The following is a 20,604-nucleotide window of genomic DNA, read 5'->3' as shown; positions in this document are numbered from 1 at the left end:
CCTGGGAGGGAGGGAGGGAGGGAGGGAGGGAGGGAGGGAGGGAGGGAGGGAGGGAGGGAGGGAGAAAACCTTCATGGAGGTCACAGCTGCTGCTCAGCTCTGGATCACACAGGCATGTGACAAACATGCACAAACTTATGTATGCGGATGAACAGGTAGAGGAGTAGAAAGGGAAATCACACCTGCTCTAATAGCATCTCAAATTCCTCTCCCTCAAACCCACAGTGGAATGTTCACGCATACACATTTTCTCATTACAAAATTACCTCTGTAATAAGAAACACCAGCTTTACGGGCCCATGGAGTTTAAACAAGGCAGAGCTAGCTAACAGCCGACAGAAAACCACAAAACCACTCTGCTTGAGGAGCCAATGACACTAGCAGGCTCACACACACACACACACACACACACACACACACACACACACACACACACACACACACACACACACACACACACACACACACACACACACACACACACACACACACACACACACACACACACAGTGTCTCGGAGGAGAGCCAGGCTGTAATTACGCTCGCGGCGTCACCCACCACGAGCCAGGAAACTCTTAATGAGCCAGTCTGTGGGATGGGAGCCATATGGTAATGAGTGACATGCTAGGTGTGACACGCCACGCAAATCCACAGGTGGGCACAGAAAACAAGGAAAGGTTGGCCAAAGGAAGGGCGTTCATCTGAATATAGATTGTGTATGTAATGTGTATCTGGGTAGTAGGGTAAACAAAGGACACATTAGGTATTTTTATTTGGCTGCAATCCTTTGAATTATCTGGTAATGGGATGTAGTCTTATAGCTTTAGATAAGGGGACCAAGTAGGTGTCCATTACACCATAGCTGTACGTTACCCTAGCAGCATTACCATAACATGGGAGGAGATACTACCACTAACCTAGGGAGGTTAAGGTTTCCTCTTAACCTCCTGACTCTCTGGGGCGTAATCATGTTGGACTTTAGAGCCTCAAGTGCCAAGCACAAAGCTACTGGTTTTCATGTTGGCGAGGAGGCTGCTTAGAGGAGGCTGTGTGAACACAGGAGAATATAGAGCCACTTCACATGGTGGCATTGACCCACAGACAGGACTGGCTACTCTCTAGTGCAGAGCACAGGGCCAGGAGAATGAACTCTCTAACTCTGCAGTCAGAATGAGATCAAGAAAGAAACACCGTAGTTGTAAAGGAAAGTCATTATTTCTAAACCTCATTTGCTGCAAAACGTAGGATCCTGTTTCTAATTGCACTTTAATTTACAACCTCACATAGGTTTATTTAATTGCAGTTCATTATGCACCCATTTGTGTAATATCACAGTCTAGCACTTAATTGTTCAGCTTCTATTCGTCATCTCTGTGTGATGATTACCAAATGTCAGAGAATAGACGTCTTGTGTACTGCTCCTAGACATGTTTCACCACCATGTTACAATGAACCTTCGTACTGAGACAGAGCTTTAGTGGAAAGAGCCTTTAGCATGTCATGTCCCTGGGCTGGGGCTTGGGCTACAGGGGCTGGACAGAAGGGGGACAGAGACCCAGCCGCCTGCCCTCCCTGCATCTCTAATCGCTGCTTCCCATCAGCCACTTCACCCTGGTGAGCCAGACCCTGCCAACTGGAAATATTCGGGTTGCCCGGCAACACCGATGACATCAGCAACCTTCATCATCAGCCGTCCCTCCAACCCCAGGCACTTGGGGTCTTAAAATAGCGACACAGATTATTATCAGGCTTCAAAATAGCAGCCATTTTCTCTGTTTTCTTCCTGGATACACAGGGGGAAATGAGCCAGTATTCAGACAGATTTGGATAAAGGGGTGGGGGTCAGAGACTGCTGTGGATGACTAACTGAAGTTACGTTTTTTTCCAACTGCTTACACACAAAATCTTTTCATGTCACACGATTTTTGAAACCTCTCACTCAAAGTGCAAAACTACACACCAAATATCCAAAACCATAAGCTATTTCTCAACCTTTGACTCAGTTGTCAATTGCATAAAACACTTTTTTCAAAACACTACACACAATTCTCTACCTAAAACACAAATATCTAATAGGAAGTGACTTGCTTTCCTTTTCCAAACACAACCAATCAAAATGCTACACTTATTCACCAGGTCACACACAATAGGACAGAGGGCAATTACCAATGTCCCTGGACAGCGTGGGGGTAATATAACTATGTGTGCTGCCATCACTCAAAACGGGGTCCTCCATCACAATGCCACACTGGGTCCGTACAACACTGGCCATATGCTCACTTTTCTGGATGCAATTTACACAATGCTTGTCCCTGATCCAGATCAGGAGCCTGCTAGATTTGTGGTTTTATGGGACAATGTTAGTTTTCACCGGGCTGTTCTGGTCCAAAACTGGTTTGCCACCCATCCACAATTTGTAGTTTTGTACCTACCCCCATATTCACCTTTTCTAAATCCCATAGAGGAATTCTTCTCAGCCTGGCGCTGGAAAGTGTATGATCGCAACCCTATGCCCGCATGCCGCTTCTCCAGGCAATGGAGGACGCATGTGGGGACATAGAGGTTGCCTCTGTCCAAGGTTGGATACGCCATGCTAGGAGATACTTCCCTCGATGTTTGGCAAGAGAAAACGTATCTTGTGATGTGGACGAAGCGTAGCTTAGCACTGGTGACTGCCCCCAACCCCTACCAATTCCTGGACTGCCCCCCGGGACCCCACACACACAATTGTGTTCTTTACTGTATTCTAAAGAATATACTTTTGGTTTACATATGTTTATGGTTTTGTTGTATGCTACTGTATAGAAGAGTAATGTTTGGCCTAATAAATATTTTCTGTTTCTACATTGCATTGGTGTTTACAGTGTACTTGTTACCCCTCTCAGCAGATTACGTTCACTGTAGAACATTGTATTGAAATGTAGATATAAGCCTATGAAAGACCAAAGAGCTTTAGATTTAGAACAACAGTGTTTACATGGTATATCCAAAAATGTACTATTATGAAAGCAGTGTTTGCCATTTGATGCAAATGCTTCATTCTGACATGTGTTTATGGCATTTTGAATGCAGTGTTACATTTTGAAGGAGATGTGAGGCATTTTGCATTTTGTGTGTGCAGTTTTGGGAATTGTGTGTAGAGTTTTGACAAAAAAGGAGACAGTTTTGAAAACGTGTGTAAGCAGTTGGAAAAAAACTGTAATAGATGTGACTGTCTGTGATGTAACAGAAATGGAGACAGAGTGGATACTCTTGATAGGGGAGATAGAGAGGGGAGAGTGAAAGAGAGCGAGAGAGACAGAGAGAGAGAGAGAATGATTGACACACACAATGTATCAGCGAATCAGCTGAGAGTGTGTGTCTGAGTGTACATGAAAGTAAGGAGCGCACAAATCACTTCTACTTTATATCAGTAAAGTCATCTTATCCACTGGCCCTGCAAAATGACATCTGATTTGGAGAAAGAAAACAAAGAAAAAACAAATTCAAATTCAAAGCCAAATTGGTCAATCAGTCAAACTCTGCTTGTAAGCTTGTTTACATAATTGAAATATGCTGTTCATATGAGATCCCTGACAATTTAGACACATTTAGCTGAGACTAATCAGAGGCATCATTTAGTAGAAGAGTTTGAAGCGAGCTGTTGATGTGCCGTGCCATTTTCATCAAACACAATTAAGAAGAACATATTTCTCACACTTATTATCGCTGTTCAGTAGACGCAACACTCCTGCAGTGACAGACGAGAAAGAATGCTGCTCAAAATACCTGCCCCTTTGTAAAAACTAATTTACAGTTCTTTGAAGGCTGAAGGAGGAAAGGAACACTTATATCCACGTCTGTACTGAAGCCTCTCTACTCATATCTACTCTGTCTGTCATTTCATTACAAACAGCACGGCCTCCTACAGTAGTTCCACTGTGAGTTCCTACTGTTTGAAACCCAGGGCCCACAGTACATGTGAGGAGTTCCCTGGGTGGTCAAGACGAGGCAGAGACACTGCTCCTGGCTCTCTGTGATGATACAGTTTGCCACACAGCAGTGGTACATAACTATACTAGGTTTGCTCCAGGGTAGAGAAAAGCCCACGAAATGACCAGGGACTGCTGCTTTCAAGCTGTGATACATTTCATTTTCTCAGATGGAAGGCAGCCAGCCTTTACAGAGCATGAATACTTTGAATGCTATTTCACTCTGATTCTAGATCAGTGATCTGGCAGACAGCCTCTTCCATTCAGATCATCTTCCACCACCTTAATACTGACTCTAGATCAGTGGTCTGAAAGTGGTCAGACCACAGAATTATATCTTAATTTAATAGGATCTCTATGGGTCAGACAGCCTCTCTTTGCGGTGTCTTCTAATTCAGATTACCACACGTCACCCGCCCGCCTTTAAAATCTCTATCTCTCTGAGCCTCCATTCCTGCTGATTTTCATGCCATCGATTTCAGCTTTCCTTTGCTGAATATTACATTGGAAAGAGATTACAGGGCATGTTGTGGAATGATTTGTGAAAATCCAAGAGTAATTGATTTTGTTCAATTTGTATCCATTTTGCAGGGAGCTAGTAGATCAGCCTGGGTAGGCTCAGCAGTAAAGCCCCTGGATGGAGACTGCATTTGAAAGGCAAATCTTTACAGGCATCTTACATTCTTTAAAAATAAGTGGAAGTGTGTGATGGATTATTCAACGAAACAACTGTCCATGGAATGCATTCCAAAGGAGTTGTACTTTGATTTCCGAGAATGTCTTAAACTTAGATTTGTGAGAACCCACCAAAACATTTCAAAGTAACATGTTTGGAATAATAATGTTTGGAATAATACCAATAACTGTGTTGTTTCTTAATTAATGTGTTTTTTCAGTGATCTTGGGATTACTGCAAGAACATTATGCATTAAATGTACAATCCTCTCCAGAACCCTAGGCTGCAAGCCAATGTCAACCTGCACCACAGTTAGGATTTTGCCATCACTGCAGTTCGCCTTCCTCTTCTCATGAGAAGACAAGACTGGGGCTGATAAATGGGTTTGATGGATCACCTGTCACAGAGAGGTTGACGCACAGTGTGCTGAAATCCTTAGATGACGTGTGACTTAATCCAGTACAGGAGGGAGAAATCAGAAATTTACTGCACAGCCTGTCAGGTTCTTCCACAGGACTTAATTATGCATGCCTTCTCCCATAGTCAAAATCAAATTACTGCAGAGGTTTTATTTTCCAGCTGTCAATATAAAGGGAAATGTTTTAGCCCAAAGTTTGGGGCCCATTTCTAAACCTCTGGCAGAAACTCCGATGCTCTAGAAGGCTTGTGTGACAGTGGAGAACAGAACATGCCTGCAGCTTCCTCATCTCTCACAATAACACAGACTGCTCACATTCATTATGGTCCCTTTAACATATTGAGTCTGTCTGAGTTCTGTCTATTCTCTCTCACAGACAGACAGACAGACAGACAGACAGACAGACAGACAGACAGACAGACAGACAGACAGACAGACAGACAGACAGACAGACAGACAGACAGACAGACAGACAGACAGACAGACAGACAGACAGACAGACAGACAGACAGACAGACAGACAGACAGACAGACAGACAGACAGACAGACAAAGCCCAGGGTGAGAGAGAACTTTCGGTTATTGTCAGAGACAGACTCCTCGACTCTCCAGCGAACAGGTTGAGAACTGCAAGCCTTTATTCCCAGTAATGGCTTTGAGGTTAGTGCTGCCGCCAATCACACAGCCTGCAGTAGATGAAGCTCCCTGGTCTGGAAGGTGCCAGGGTTATTGTTCCAACTCAATCTATCAGCAGTCTGAGGTTTGACTGAACTTCAGCGAACCATAGGCGGATAGTGTGAAGGAATCCTATCATATCTCTCAGGGCTAGGACTGACAGAGAGAGCACCAAGGATATGCTCTGAGAATCAGCCTGTCGTCTCTGATAAACCTCGCATCAACACCACAACCATGGAGAAGAACCACCTCCTAGGAGAGTTAAAGAGCCGGGAAAGGAACTGGGTGTGGCACACACACACACACACACAGACACGGACACACATACACAAAGAGAATGGATGAGCTAGACACAAAGGACAAGCTGGGGAAGGAAGGAGTCTTTTGAAGACATCCAGACTGATAGATGCCTCATAAACCCGTCCTCTGAGCAATGTGCTGGACAGGCTCTGAGACTCTCCTGAAAACTGGAAGAGTAGAAGAGGAGACAGTACGGAGACAGCCAGTGGCTTTACACTCATCTGAACTGTGTGTGTGACGTGTGTGTGCATATGTGTTTGCATTCGTGTGTGTGTATATGTGTGCCTGTGTGGCATCTGGCCATTCAGATCACACTGTACCAGCCAACCAATAGAAGGCAGTCTTTGATCTATCTGCTCGCTGTGGAAACTATGTGTGTGTCAGGGCCACATGCTGGGATGTCAATCACTCATCCCCCCTCATCTCCTATTGGCCCCTCAGAGCAGATTTACACCCTTGCCAAAAAGAGTTGCGTAATAATGCCTGTGTGGCGTGCCTGCTAAAACAGCACTCATGACTGATCAGTGAAATATGAGGAGAGTGGCGCCAAAGAGAGGGGTCAATTCCATTTCAACTCTGTTAGCACTAGTGGAATTAACTGAGGTTCAATTGATCAATGTGACATTTCCTCTGTTTTTCCAGTTCACCAGCTGCATTTAAATTCTTCGGAAATCGATTGGAATTAAAATGGAATTGACCTTAACTCTGGGGCAAAGCACAATCGATTTCAGGCAAAACAATGCACTCCTACAGGTTTCCATATATACCGACTATATAAAACATTAAGAACAACTGCTCTTTCCATGACAGACTGACCAGGTGAATCCATGTGAAAGCTATAATCCCTTATTGATGTCACTTGTTAAATACACTTCAATCAGTGTAGATGAATGGGGGGGAGACAGGTTAAAGAAGGATTTTCAAGCCTTGAGACAATTGAGACATGGATTGTTTATGTATGCCATTCAGAGTGTGAATGGGCAAGACAAAAGATTTAAGTGCCTTTGAACGGGGTATGGTAGTAGGTGCCAGGTGCACCGTTTGTGTCAAGAACTGCAACGCTGCTGTTTCTTTGCAGGCTCATCAGTTTCCCGTGTGTATCTAAAATGGTACATTACTCAAAGGACATCCAGCCAACTTGACACAACTGTGGGAAGCATTGGAGTCAACATGGGCCAGCATACCTGTGGAATGCTTTCGACACCTTGTAGAGGCCATGTCCCGAATAATTAAGGCTGTTCTGAAGGCAAAAGTAGGTGCAAATAGGGCTGTTATGGTGACCGTATTACCGCCACACCGGAGTTCACGAATCATGACAGCAGTCAAATTCCATGTGACCGTTTAGTCATGGTAATTAGGCTTCTCCAAGCTCTGATGCTGCTGATGGTCATTAGTAGCCTACCAAACTTGCTGACTGCCTGGTACTAGGCACTCTATTGTCCCTCAAATCACTCTGACATCAATGCAAATGTGATCGAAAATCATGAGAGCCCATGAGCTCATGTTGCCAATATTTCTATAGGCTATGCAATTGCATGAGAAAACTGTTTTTTTTATTTCACCAAGATAAAGTAAAGCAGTGTGACAAAAACAACAACACAGAGTTACACATGGGATAAACAAACGTACAGTCAATAACACAATAGAAAAATATATATACAGTGGATTGATGGCTTCTATTAAAAAGAGGAGGATCCCATCAGCTTTCTATAGGCTAGGCCTACTATATTTATTTCTCACCTTTCCTAAAATTAAGCGCTCTTTACAACAGGAGTATAGCCTACCTGACTGGCATGAAAATGAACCACAGGAAAAGCGTCCTCCATTTGCTATTTAAGTGCATAGATGACATCGATTTTTTCCCGCTGCCCCTATTTCGAGACAGGTGCATGATAATGGTCCACTCCAAATCAAAACAAGTTATTTAGTATATGTAAAGTGTGAATTAATGATATATTATCACTTGTGAATGATGCCCAGTGTAAGGCAAGAAACAGCATATGCTTTTTTTGCAACTTTTTCAAATCATAGTTCCACACCTCATGTTGCCTAGCCCATAGGCCTATATGTTTTGATAAGGATTGTATCGCAATTAAAGTGGCCAAATAACTTCTTAAAGTGAAGCATGTTAATCTGCTTCACGACAGGTGCAGGGCTTATTAACTGGCATACATATCAAGACTGTTTCAAGGACAGCTTTTTTCCATCTACGTAACATTGTAAAAATCAGAAATGTTCTGTCCAAAAATGACGCAGAAAAATTAATCCATGCTTTTGTTACTTCTAGGCTGGACTACTGCAATGCTCTACTTTCCGGCTACCCGGATAAAGCACTAAATAAACTTCAGTTAGTGCTAAATACGGCTGCTAGAATCCTGACTAGAACCAAAAAATTTGATCATATTACTCCAGTGCTAGCCTCCCTACACTGGCTTCCTGTTAAGGCAAGGGCTGATTTCAAGGTTTTACTGCTAACCTACAAAGCATTACATGGGCTTGCTCCTACTTATCTTTCCGATTTGGTCCTGCCCTACATACCTACACGTACGCTACGGTCACAAGACGCAGGCCTCCTAATTGTCCCTAGAATTTCTAAGCAAACGGCTGGAGGTAGGGCTTTCTCCTATAGAGCTCCATTTTTATGGAATGGTCTGCCTACCAATGTGAGAGATGCAGACTCAGTCTCAACCTTTAAGTCTTTACTGAAGACTTATCTCTTCAGTAGGTCCTATGATTAAGTATAGTCTGGCCCAGGAGTTTGAAGGTGAACGGAAAGGCTGGAGCAACGAACCGCCCTTGCTGTCTCTGCCTTGCCGGTTCCCCTCTTTCCACTGGGATTCTCTGCCTCTAACCCTTTTACAGGGGCTGAGTCACTGGCCTACTGGTGTTCTTCCATGCCGTCCATGGGAGGGGTGCGTCACTTGAGTGGGTTGAGTCACTGACGTGGTCTTCCTGTCTGGGTTGGCGCCCCCCCTTGGGTTGTGCCATGGCGGAGATCGTTGTGGGCTATACTCGGCCTTGTCTTAGGACGGTAAGTTGGTGGTTGGAGACATCCCTCTAGTGGTGTGGGGGCTGTGCTTTGGCAAAGTGGGTGGGGTTATATCCTGCCTGTTTGGCCCTGTCCGGGGGTATCATCGGATGGGGCCACAGTGTCTTCTGATCCCTCCTGTCTCAGCCTCCAGTATTTATGCTGCAGTAGTTTATGTGTCGGGGGGCTAGGGTCAGTCTGTTACATCTGGAGTATTTCTCTTGTCTTATCCGGTGTCCTGTGTGTATTTAAATATGCTCTCTCTAATTCTCTCTTTCTGTCTTTCTCTCGGAGGACCTGAGCCTTAGGACCATGCCTCAGGACTACCTGGTATGATGACTCCTTGCTGTCCCCAGTCCATCTGGCCGTGCTGCTGCTCCAGTTTCAACTGTTCTGCCTGCGGCTATGGAACCCTGACCTGTTCACCGGACGTGCTTGTTGCACCCTCGACAACTACTATGATTATTATTATTTGACCATGCTGGTCATTTATGAACATTTTAACATTTTAACATCTTGACTATGTTCTGTTATAATATCCACCCTGCACAGCCAGAAGAGGACTGGCCACCCCTCATAGCCTGGTTCCTCTCTAGGTTTCTTCCTAGGTTTTTGGCCTTTCTAGGGAGTTTTTCCTAGGGAGTTTTTCCTAGCCACCGTGCTTCTTTCACATGCTTTGCTTGCTGTTTGGGGTTTTAGGCTGGGTTTCTGTACAGCACTTTGAGAATATCAGCTGATGTACGAAGGGCTATATAAAAATAAATTTGATTTGATTTGATTTGATACATACGCAGCACGTGAGTTTCAAGTTTGCGGAATAACATTTTCACTATAAAAATGCACCTTTATAATAAAAGCATTACATGCATAAACGCATTTGTGGTCACTTTTGAGAATGTTTCATTAGCGGGAAATTACCCTTCGCGCTTATAGCTTACTGCGCTCATAATGTGAAGAAATAGCCTAATAGTTTATCAACATTTTAAGCTGTTGTGTCAGGCTCATTGCTTAAAACTGTTTTTTTGATGCTAGTGGTTGTATTAATTTGGCATCTATCGCATCTGTTCCAGTCTATGTTTGGAATATTTGTTTCTCGCACAGAATAGAATAGGTCAACTTTTGTACTATGGGGGATAGTAGATTGACATAGTCTAGTGCTTTTGCTGTTCGTTAGGCCTACTCATCTTGTTGGCTGCCGAAAAGTAAATGTGGACAGTTCCAATATGCGCCTCGTTATTGGATAAGGATGCGCAGTTGCGTCCCCGATGTGTCTGTCTTCACTTGTAGCAGGTGAGAAAGACCCGATGACATTACGGAGAGCCATGTGAGCAAGAGGTGCTTCAGCACACAGCTGGGAGAAGGGAATTATAATTATTATATTCAGCCCAAGGGCACAATGGCTACTAGCCACAAAAGGCATGGATTTTTTTTAGGGGGAATTACAGCCACACAAAGGGGATGCAGCCGGGAAATTCGAGGAATTATCAAGTGCTTGTCAAATTGTGAATGAGAGACTGATGAAGTGTGTACAGCCTGCACAAAAAACAAGGCAGAGATCATGCCTTCCATGCAACTTTTTTAAAATCATCATTAGTCGCATCATGCAGCCTTAGAATGTATTAAAAATCAGAACCTATAGCACAACATTTGTATCACAACTAAAGTTACATGAATACATAGAAACAGGTACTCCTATATGTTATTTTTGTTAACCGCTCAACACAGAATAGCCTCCCTCAAATCGTTCGGAGAAAATATCCTTTCTATTTTATTCAGCTTTGTATTCTTCATACTATAAAATAATGCCACGGAATTCTAAGCAAATCTTGTCTGCTAAATGAACTATTGTAGCCCACAGCCATATGGCATAGCCAGATCAGCACCTAACATAAGGACAACTCAGAATATGGTATTCTGTTCTTCTGAAATAGACTACATTTTCTTCATATCATGTTTCTTTAGACCTGTCTAAAATAAATGATGGATTTATTGTGATGGTGTAGGCTATATTACATGGATTTATCAGACTTTTTAAAATGTAGATGTTCCAAAGGTCTGCATCAGTGGCTTGTAGGCTTTGCGTGGAAGCCAGGAGATGCTAAATGTGTTTATGTCACACCCTGATCTGTTTCACCTGTCTTTGTGATTGTCTCCACCCCCCTTCAGGTGTGTGTCGCCCTTCTTCCCCATTATCCCAAGTGTACTTTTACCTGTGTTCTCCGTTTGTCTGTTGCCAGTTCATTTTGTTTCGTCAAGCCTACCAGCGTTTCTTTCCCGTACTCCTGTCTGTCTCTAGTTCCTGTTTTCTAGCTTTCCCGGTTTTTGATCATTCTGCCTGCCTTGACCCTGCCTGTCGTTCTGTACCTTGTTATACCACCCTGGATTACTGTCGAAACTGTCTGCGTCTTGGTCTTCTCCTGAGCCTTGATAATTTGTGTTCATTAATGGTCAATTACCATGAGACCAGCAGTTATTTGCTTGACAATCACCGGTTGACAAAATGTCATGACCGCCACAGCTTAGGTGGAACTCAATATTAGGAAGGTGTTCCTAATGTTTGGCATACTCAGTGTATATATATATATATATAGGCTTTTGAGAAAACCAAAGCAACCTAATGGTCATCTGAAAAGACGAAGGAAGGCTCATACTGTATATTGTAGCAACTGGAGCTGTTGCACTGTGGCACATTGGATCATGATAACTAACAGTGGATGACTCAGTAAAACACCAAAAGCCCTTTTTATGTGGTAACTCCTGTGGGTTACTGCTGCTGAGTTAACAACACCCACTTCCAGGGAGGTCTGGGAGAGAAAGAGCCATCTCCCCAAACAGACTCATCTGGGCTGAGATCCAAGACAGTGTCAGGTGGATTCTCTCTCACTCTCACCCGTACATTCTCAAGGTCCATGTCTATTTTTTTATTCCATATTTAACACAGAGATGTCTGCTCTTCCTCGATCGATTCTCTGTCAGGCACGCAGAATAATAAATAAAAAAAACGTACAAGGAATCCAATGCCTATCTCGTGCCGCCTTCTCTACCACATTTATCACTGTTTTGTGGGACTGTGGCTAAGGGAGAGAGGGACATTCGTATGATGGCTCGCTTCCTGGAACATGGGCTGGAATCACCCACCAAGTGGCTAATAGGGTCTTAGTGAATCTAAAGTCATTAGAATGTGACAGGGGAAACAGGATAAAACAATGCAGTATAGCCCTGCACTCAAGACCCCAATTACACATCTCATCACTAATAAAGACAACAGTGATGATGGATGATAGGTCAATTGGAAGGTATTATATACAAAATGAATCACACACTTTCACCAACAAGAAGAACTTCCCCTCCTTATCCATTGTAAAGCTACTAGACCACAGCACATGGTCTATGAACGATGAAATGTGAATTGCTCTGAAAGGACTAGTATTAATGAGGTTAGAGTGAGAAGCTGATTAAGTTAATTGGGTAGCTGTGGGAGCGTAGTGAAAGCCTTAGGGCACTCTAGGACCATTGCAGAGCAATCCCAAATCCTTGTGGGCTAATTCCTCTTCTTAGCATGGCACTCAGTGAAAGAAATGGCCTTTCCTCTGGTGCTCCGTATACAGTATAAGTGCGAAGGATGAATTAAATCGGGAGCATAGTCCATGCACTTAATGCCTGCAGGGGGCTTTCAAGGAAGAGTTATGCTGTGGAGACATAGCTATTTGTTACGCCTTCTCAAGGCCAAATTAATGTCAATGGGCTGATAAAATACTACGAAGACTGCAATAACAATTCACTCACATTGACAATTCCCCTAAGATAGACTAAAACTATAATAGATACACACTTTCAAAAGGTGCTCAGAGAATAGAGTCCTGCATTTATAATTTGTTACGACTATTCTTTAATTCTGAGCCTTTAAATGAGATATAGGGGATATGTTGGGTCAGATGTAATACCACAGCCGGTATCAAGAAATCAAACCATCGTCCTAGTGTAACATGTAGTGTCCATTATGATGTTCCAGTAGCGAATTAAAGTTCTACCAGTCTGCCACCAGTGGTCCAGTACAGGCACTCCAAAGCTCCTTTTGGCCCAGTTCAGAGTCTCCACGTCACAGCTCTCTCCAGCCAAGAAAAGGCTCTTCAATCTGGAGGAGTAGAGAGAACAGTCAAGCTCTATAGGCCAGGACAGTGTAATAGAGTAGTGGTAGATCTATAATGAAGCAATAAGGCCTGAGAGGGTGTGATATATGGCCAATATACCATGGCTAAGGGCTGTTCTTATGTATGACGCAACACGGAACGCCTGGATACAGCCCTTAGTCGTGGTATATTTGCCATATACCACAAACCCCCGAGGTGCCTTACTGCTAATATAAACTGGTTACCAACATAATTAGAACAGTAAAAATACATGTTTTTTGATACCCATGGTATACGGTCTACAGCTTCAGCCAATCAGCATTCACAGTTCGAACCACAAAGTTCATGAAAAACAATTTAACAGCCAAGGAAGGTTGCGGCTGTGTTTTCAAGTTATATAAAAGTGAGTTGTGCCAGTAACAGGGTGAAAAAAGCAATAAGCTTGAGTTTTCCCATTAGACTATAATTGCCTTATGAGTCACAGACAAACTTGCACAAAAACGTGTACACAAAACAACCCATATTGTTTCTGTTGATCTGAGTAAAAATCCCCCTCTAGCTGTGGTTATATACAGTTGAAGTCGGAAGTTTACATACATCTTAGACAAATACATTTAAACTCAGTTTTTCACAATTCCTGACATTTAATCCTAGTAACAATTCTCTGTTTTAGGTCAGTTAGGATCAACACTTTTTTTTTAAGAAAGTGAAATGTCAGAATAATAGTTGAGAGAATGATTTTTTTCAGCTTTATTTCTTTCATCACATTCCCCCAGAGGGTCAGAAGTTTACATACACTCAATTAGTATTTGGTAGCATTGCCTTTAAATTGTTTAATTTGGATCAAACGTTTCGGATAGCCTTCCACAAGTTTCCCCACAATAAGTTGGGTGAATTTTGGCCCATTCCTCCTGACAGAGCTGGTGTAACTGAGTCAGGTTTGTAGGTCTCCTTGCTCGCACATGCTTTTTCAGTTCTGCCCACACATTTTCTATAGGATTGAAGTCAGGGCTTTGTGATGTCCACTCCAATACCTTGACTTTGTTGTCCTTAAGCCATTTTGCCACAACTTTAGAAGTATGCTTGTCCATTTGGAAGACCCATTTGCGACCAAGCTTTAACATCCTGACTGATGTCTTGAGATGTTGCTTCAATATATTCACATAATTTTCCTACCTCATGCCATCTATTTTGTGAAGTGCACCTGTCACGTCCTGGCCAGTATAAGGGTTAATTGGTATTGTAGTTTGGTCAGGACGTGGCAGAGGGTATTCGTTTTATGTGGTTCGGGGTGGTGTGTTTGTTGAAGGGGCATTTGATTTAAGTATTCCGGGGTTTTTGGGCACTGTTTGATTTTCATGTATTCTATGTTTAGTCTAGTGTGTCTGTTTCTATGTTTGGTTAATTGGGGTTGGGACTCTCAGTTGAAGGCAGGTGTTGTCTATTTGCCTTTGATTGAGAGTCCCATATATTAGGGTGTGTTTGTCATTTGTGGGAGATTGTTCTGTGTTAGCCTTGTGCCTTGTCAGACTGTCAGTGGATCGTTCGTTCTCTTGTTTGTTGTTTTTGTGTTCGTTTGGATTTAAATAAATGTTCAAAATGAACAAACACAGTCCTGCTGCATTTTGGTCCTCCTTCACCGACGATACCCGTGACAGCACCAGACCCACCTGCAGCAAAATACCCCCACAACATGATGCTGCCACCCCCGTGCTTCACGGTTGGGATGGTGTTCTTCGGCTTGCAAGCATCCCCTTTTTCCTCCAAACATAACGATGGTCATTATGTTCAAAAAGCTCTATTTTTGTTTCATCAGACCAGAGGACATTTCTCCAAAAAGTACAATCTTTGTCCCCATGTGCAGTTGCAAACCATAGTCTGGCTTTTTTATGGCGGTTTTGGAGCCGTGGCTTCTTCCTTGCTGAGCGGCCTTTCAGGTTATGGCGATATAGGACTCGTTTTACTGTGGATATAGATACTTTTGTACCTGTTTCCTCCAGCATCTTCACTAGGTCCTTTGCTGTTGTTCTGGGATTGATTTGCACTTTTCGCACCAATGTACATTCATCTCTAAGAGACAGAACGCGTCTCCTTCCTGAGCGGTATGACGGCTGCGTGGTCCCATGGTGTTTATACTTGCGTACTATTGTTTGTACAGATGAACGTGGTACCTTCAGGCGCTTGTAAAGGTCTACAATATTTTTTCTGAGGTCTTGGCTGATTTCTTTTGATTTTCCCATGATGTCAAGCAAAGAGGCACTGAGTTTGAAGGTAGGCTTTGAAATACATCCACAGGTACACCTCCAATTGACTCAAATTATGTCAATAAGCCTATCAGAAGCTTCTAAAGCCATGACATAATTTTCTGGAATTGTCCAAGCTGTTTAAAGGCACAGTCAACTTAGTGTATGCAAACTTCTGACCCACTGGAATTGTGATACAGTGAATTCCAGATGGAATAATCTGGCTGTAAACAATTGTTGGAAAAATTATTTGTGTCATGCACAAAGTAGATGTTCTAATCGACTTGCCAAAACTATAGTTTGTTACCAAGACATTTGTGGAAGGGTTGAAAAATGAGTTTTAATGACTCCAACCTAAGTGTATGTAAACAACCGACCATGCTAATCTTCACTCAGGGACCTTGACATGGTCTGATAAAGCAGAGAAGACTTCATTTGCTGCCAAAACGTCTGAGGCCATACAGTTTCCATGGCCTCCTGCCACACATAACAACTCAAGGAATTCTAATTCGAATAGGCCTCAGAGGAGGCTGGTGGGAGGACAGGCTCATTGTAATGGCTGGAATGCAGTCATTGGACATTCTCAAACATATGGAAACCGTTCCATACTGTATATTCTCTTCCGGTCATTACAATGAGCCTGTCCTCCTATTGCTCCTCCCACCATCCTCCTCTGATTGGTCTGTTATCTGGGTCTTGGTGTAATCTGAATGAGAATGGGTAGAAGAAGCAGGGTCACAGAACTCTACAGAACATCACTCTGCTGCTCTTTTCTCCGTATTCTACACCGCACGCCATTTAAATCTCACCCGTGACACCTTGCCCTGTGTTCCCTGCTCCAACTCTGGAACAATCTGAGTACAGATGTTGGGAGGAGGGGAGAGACAGGCAGCCACTGATGGTTGGATCTGTGTGTAATTTATGCAAGTGGGTGGGTGAAGGCCAAGCACATTTCTCCATATCTTCAGAGGCCCAGATTCAGCCTTGGACAGGCAACAATAGTCCCACAGTACTATACCTAACATAGTCCCACTGGGGAAGTTTGTGTCTCATTAACGACAATGAGAGAGGAAACATTCGGCCCCATAATTGCATTTAGTATGCATGTGCTTGTCTGTTTATTTTTTCTTTATTTAACTAGGCAAGTCAGTTAAGAGCAAATTCTTATTTTCAATGACAGCCTAGGAACAGTGGGTAAACTGCCTTGTTCAGGGGCAGAATGACAGATTTGTACCTTGTCAGCTCGGGGATTTGAACTTGCAACCATTCAGTTACTAGCCCAACGCTCTAACCACTAGGCTACCCTGCCGCTCCAGGGTATGCGCACCTTGTACGTGTCACCTTGCAATGAGAAGGTATATCAATATCACATATATTCCTTGAAAGATGGCACATGACATCCCAGATAATGCATGATATAAATACTGCAAATGTTAAGCAAACAGGCAGAGTGAGTCACAAGCCAAGCTTCCTGGTGCTACAAGCTGGAAAATGTTATTGACTGAAATCATGAACTTTGTCACCCATAAGTAAGAGTCTGCTCTGCCTGTGAGCGTTGAGTTAGTGCTCCGGGCTATGTTAATAAGGGCTATAAACTGGTGCTTGCTCCATTGTGCTGTGATTGTTCCTCTGTGTGGGATGAACGGTAGAGCTAGACGTGACTCCTACTCCAGAGAGCTCCAAACCCGCTTTTCTATTACTTTCCTGACATCTGGGGTGATGAGTGAAATTGCTCAAGCTCACTGATAATGCTCCAAGGCCATTACAGTGCAGAGCCATTCCACGGAAGCAACTCATGTGTTGTAATAACAATAGTCATCATGAAGTACCCAGCGAGAACGAAATACTGGGCTGAAAATGGCAATTTTGTGGTTTTGGCATGTCTGCACCTTTCAACACTTGGAAAGTGCTACACAGGCAAATCTGATTTTCTGAAAATCAGCACATAGGAAAGTTCCTTCATAATGACTTTGTGGCACTGGAGGAGGCAAGCCCTCTTGCCGTGCCCTTCCAGCGCCTTCTTCTTCTTTAAAAAATGTTTGCGAATCGCAACCAACTGACAGGTGCATACACCGCTACCTACTGTACTGGCGTGTGAGGCCGGTCACGACCTATCTATCCTTCCAGCGCCTTTCCGGCACTTTCTCTGTTGGTAGGCTAATGGATAATAAGTCAATCAAGTGTGTGATTGGCTGGACAATCAGCCCCAACAGTTGATTAGGCTGCTGCTGCTCACATTCGAGGGAGAGAACTGGAGATACAGTAGCAGCAGACAGTTTGGGGCTGAAAGGTTATCTTAAACTGAGAGTCTTTGTTATTTGAAGTTATACTTTAAGTTTCTTATTTGTAAGCATTTCTGTTGGTAATTGATGTAATAAAGCCTGATTTCTGTTGGTAAGTGATGTAATAAAGCCTGATTTCTGTTGGTAAGTGATGTAATAAAGCCTGATTTCTGTTGGTAAGTGATGTAATAAAGCCTGATTTCTGTTGGTAAGTGATGTAATAAAGCCTGATTTCTGTTGGTAAGTGATGTAATAAAGCCTACGTTTGAAGCGTTCACTCTGCCTCACTGACCCTCTGTACCCGGAGACCCTCTTTCCTCTGGTCCATGGCAGTGGCTTCTCCCCAGGCTCTGTCACGAGCGGCAATAGTTGTTATGGGCTCTGTGGTATATTTTAGCACAGGAATCAGTGCAATTAGCTACCCATGTGACGTAACTGAGCTAGGAGCTGAGAAGAGGCTACTGCAGTGAGCTTATCAGAGAGATCGTGATGAATATTTCATATGCTATCCACCCACATCATATTACTACCAAACTGTCTATGGCCTACTGATAACGGTGCCATACACTGAGGAGATACCAGCAACAACCCGTTCATAGGAGCAACAATCCACACGTGAACTAAGGTGTTTTAGTGTCTTAATGCTTAATGAAGTGTTCTCAAAACGCTTGCCTTTCAAACTACAAGTTTATAATCAATTCATGAGAAAGAGGGGAAATAGAGTTGACGTTTTAATTGACATTAATTGCTATTGTATTCAACTTTACTGGATTGCGTTCTTTTTACATTCACTGAGAACATCCAATTTCCTGAGCTGTAAATAGCACGTCTGTAACGCCCTGGCCATAGAGAGGGGTTTTTTGTTCTTTATTTTGGTTAGGCCAGGGTGTTACATTGGGTGGGCGTTCTATGTTCCTTTTTCTTTGTTTTGGGCCATGTGTGTGGCTCCCAATCAGGCACAGGTGGTGCTCGTTGCTGCTGATTGGGAGTCACACATAAGGAGCATGTTTTTCCTTTGGGTTTTGTGGGTAATTGTTTCTTGTTTTGTGTGGTTGCACCTGACAGGACTGTTGGCTGTCAGTTTCCTTGTTTTTGTATAGTGTTCTTTCCAATTAAATTGAAGGATGAATACTAACTCTGCTGCATTTTGGTCCTTTCCTGAAGACAGCCCTTACAGAATTACCCACCAACAACGGACCAAGCAGCAGAGGAAGGAGCAGCACAAGGAGAGGCACCAGGAGAGACGCTATCTGGAGTCATGGACTTGGGAGGAAATCCTGGACGGGAAAGGACCATGGGCTCAAGCTGGGGATTATTGCCGCCCGCAGTGGGAGATCGAGGCGGCGAGAGCTGAGAGGCGCTGGTATGAGGAAAGGGAGCGCAACGGACACGGGAGGCAGCCCCACAATTTTTTTTGGGGGGGCACACGGGGAGATTGGCGGAGTCAGGTGGTAGACCTAAGCCAACTCCCCGTGCTTACCGGAAGCAGCGTGGTACTGGTAAGACACCGTGTTATGCTGTGGAGCGCACGGTGTCCCCAGTGCGCGTTCAAAGCCCGGTGCGCTACATACCAGTCCCCCGCAAGTGCCATGCGAGTGCAGGCATCGAGCCAGGGCGGATGGTGCCAGCTCAGCGTGTCTGGTCTCCAGTGCGCCTCCTCGGTCCAGGTTATCCTGCGCCGGCGTTGCGCACTGTGTCTCCAGAGCGCTGGGAGGGTCCAGTTCGCCCAATGCCTGCTCCTCGCCCGTGCCGGGCCAAAGTGGGCATTCAGCCTGGAGTATAGGTAAAGAGTGTCCGTACCAGAACTCCAGTGCTCCCCCACAGCCCGGTTTATCCTGTGCCTCCTCCTCGGACCAGGCCTCCAGTGGGTCTCCCCATCCTGGTCCGTCCTGTGCCACCTCCCAGGACTAGGCCTCCAGTGGGTCTCCGACACCTGGTCCGTCCTGTGCCACCTCCCAGGACTAGGCCTCCAGTGGGTCTCCCCATCCTGGTCCGTCCTGTGCCACCTCCCAGGACTAGGCCTCCAGTGGGTCTCACCTGTCCAGAGCTGCCCGCCAGTCAACAGTCGTCGGAGCTGCCCGCCAGTCAACAGTCGTCGGAGCTGCCCGCCAGTCAACAGTCGTCGGAGCTGCCCGCCAGTCAACAGTCGTCGGAGCTGCCCGCCAGTCAACAGTCGTCGGAGCTGCCCGCCAGTCAACAGTCGTCGGAGCTGCCCGCCAGTCAACAGTCGCCAGAGAGGGCAGACTGCGCTGAACTGCCGGAGTGGCCAGACTGCGCTGAACTGCCGGAGTGGCCAGACTGCGCTGAACTGCCGGAGTGGCCAGACTGCTCTGAACTGCCGGAGTGGCCAGACTGCGCTGAACTGCCGGAGTGGCCAGACTGCCCTGAACTGCCAGAGTGGCCAGGGACGCCCGCCAGCCCGGTGAGTCCTGTGCCTACGCCTAGGGCCAGGCCTTTGTCCTGTCTCCCCAGCCTGGTGAGTCCTGTGCCTGTGCCCAGGGCCAGGCATCCATCATGTCTCCCCAGCCTGGTGAATCCTGGGTCAGTGCCGTCGGAGCCGCCAGGGATGCCCGCCAGCCGGGCGCCGCCAGGGGACGCCCGCCAGCCGGGCGCCGCCAGGGTCGCCCGCCAGCCGGGCGCAACCATCGCCGGTCGCCAGCCGGGCGCAGTCAGCGTCGCCCACCAGACCTTCGGCGCGGCCAGGTGCGCCACATAAGAGGGCGACGTCAAGGGTGGAGCAGAGGCCACGTCCCGCACCTGAGCCGCCGCCGTAAGAAGGCCCACCCGGACCCTCCCCTTCAGAGTCAGGTTTTGCGGCCGGAGTCCGCACCTTTGGGGGGGGTACTGTAACGCCCTGGCCATAGAGAGGGGTTTTTTGTTCT

At 45.1% G+C, this 20,604-nt stretch overlaps 1 pseudogene; it reads right to left on the bottom strand.

Moving 5' to 3' along the window:
• Positions 1 to 20,604, bottom strand: part of LOC106609382 (acyl-CoA synthetase short-chain family member 3, mitochondrial-like) — a 51,772-nt pseudogene that overhangs the window by 17,176 nt on the left and 13,992 nt on the right.

Source organism: Salmo salar, chromosome ssa07 (genome assembly GCF_905237065.1).
Source record: "Salmo salar chromosome ssa07, Ssal_v3.1, whole genome shotgun sequence".
NCBI classification, from domain to species: Eukaryota; Metazoa; Chordata; class Actinopteri; order Salmoniformes; family Salmonidae; genus Salmo; species Salmo salar.
This window is presented reverse-complemented; position numbering and strand designations above follow the sequence as displayed.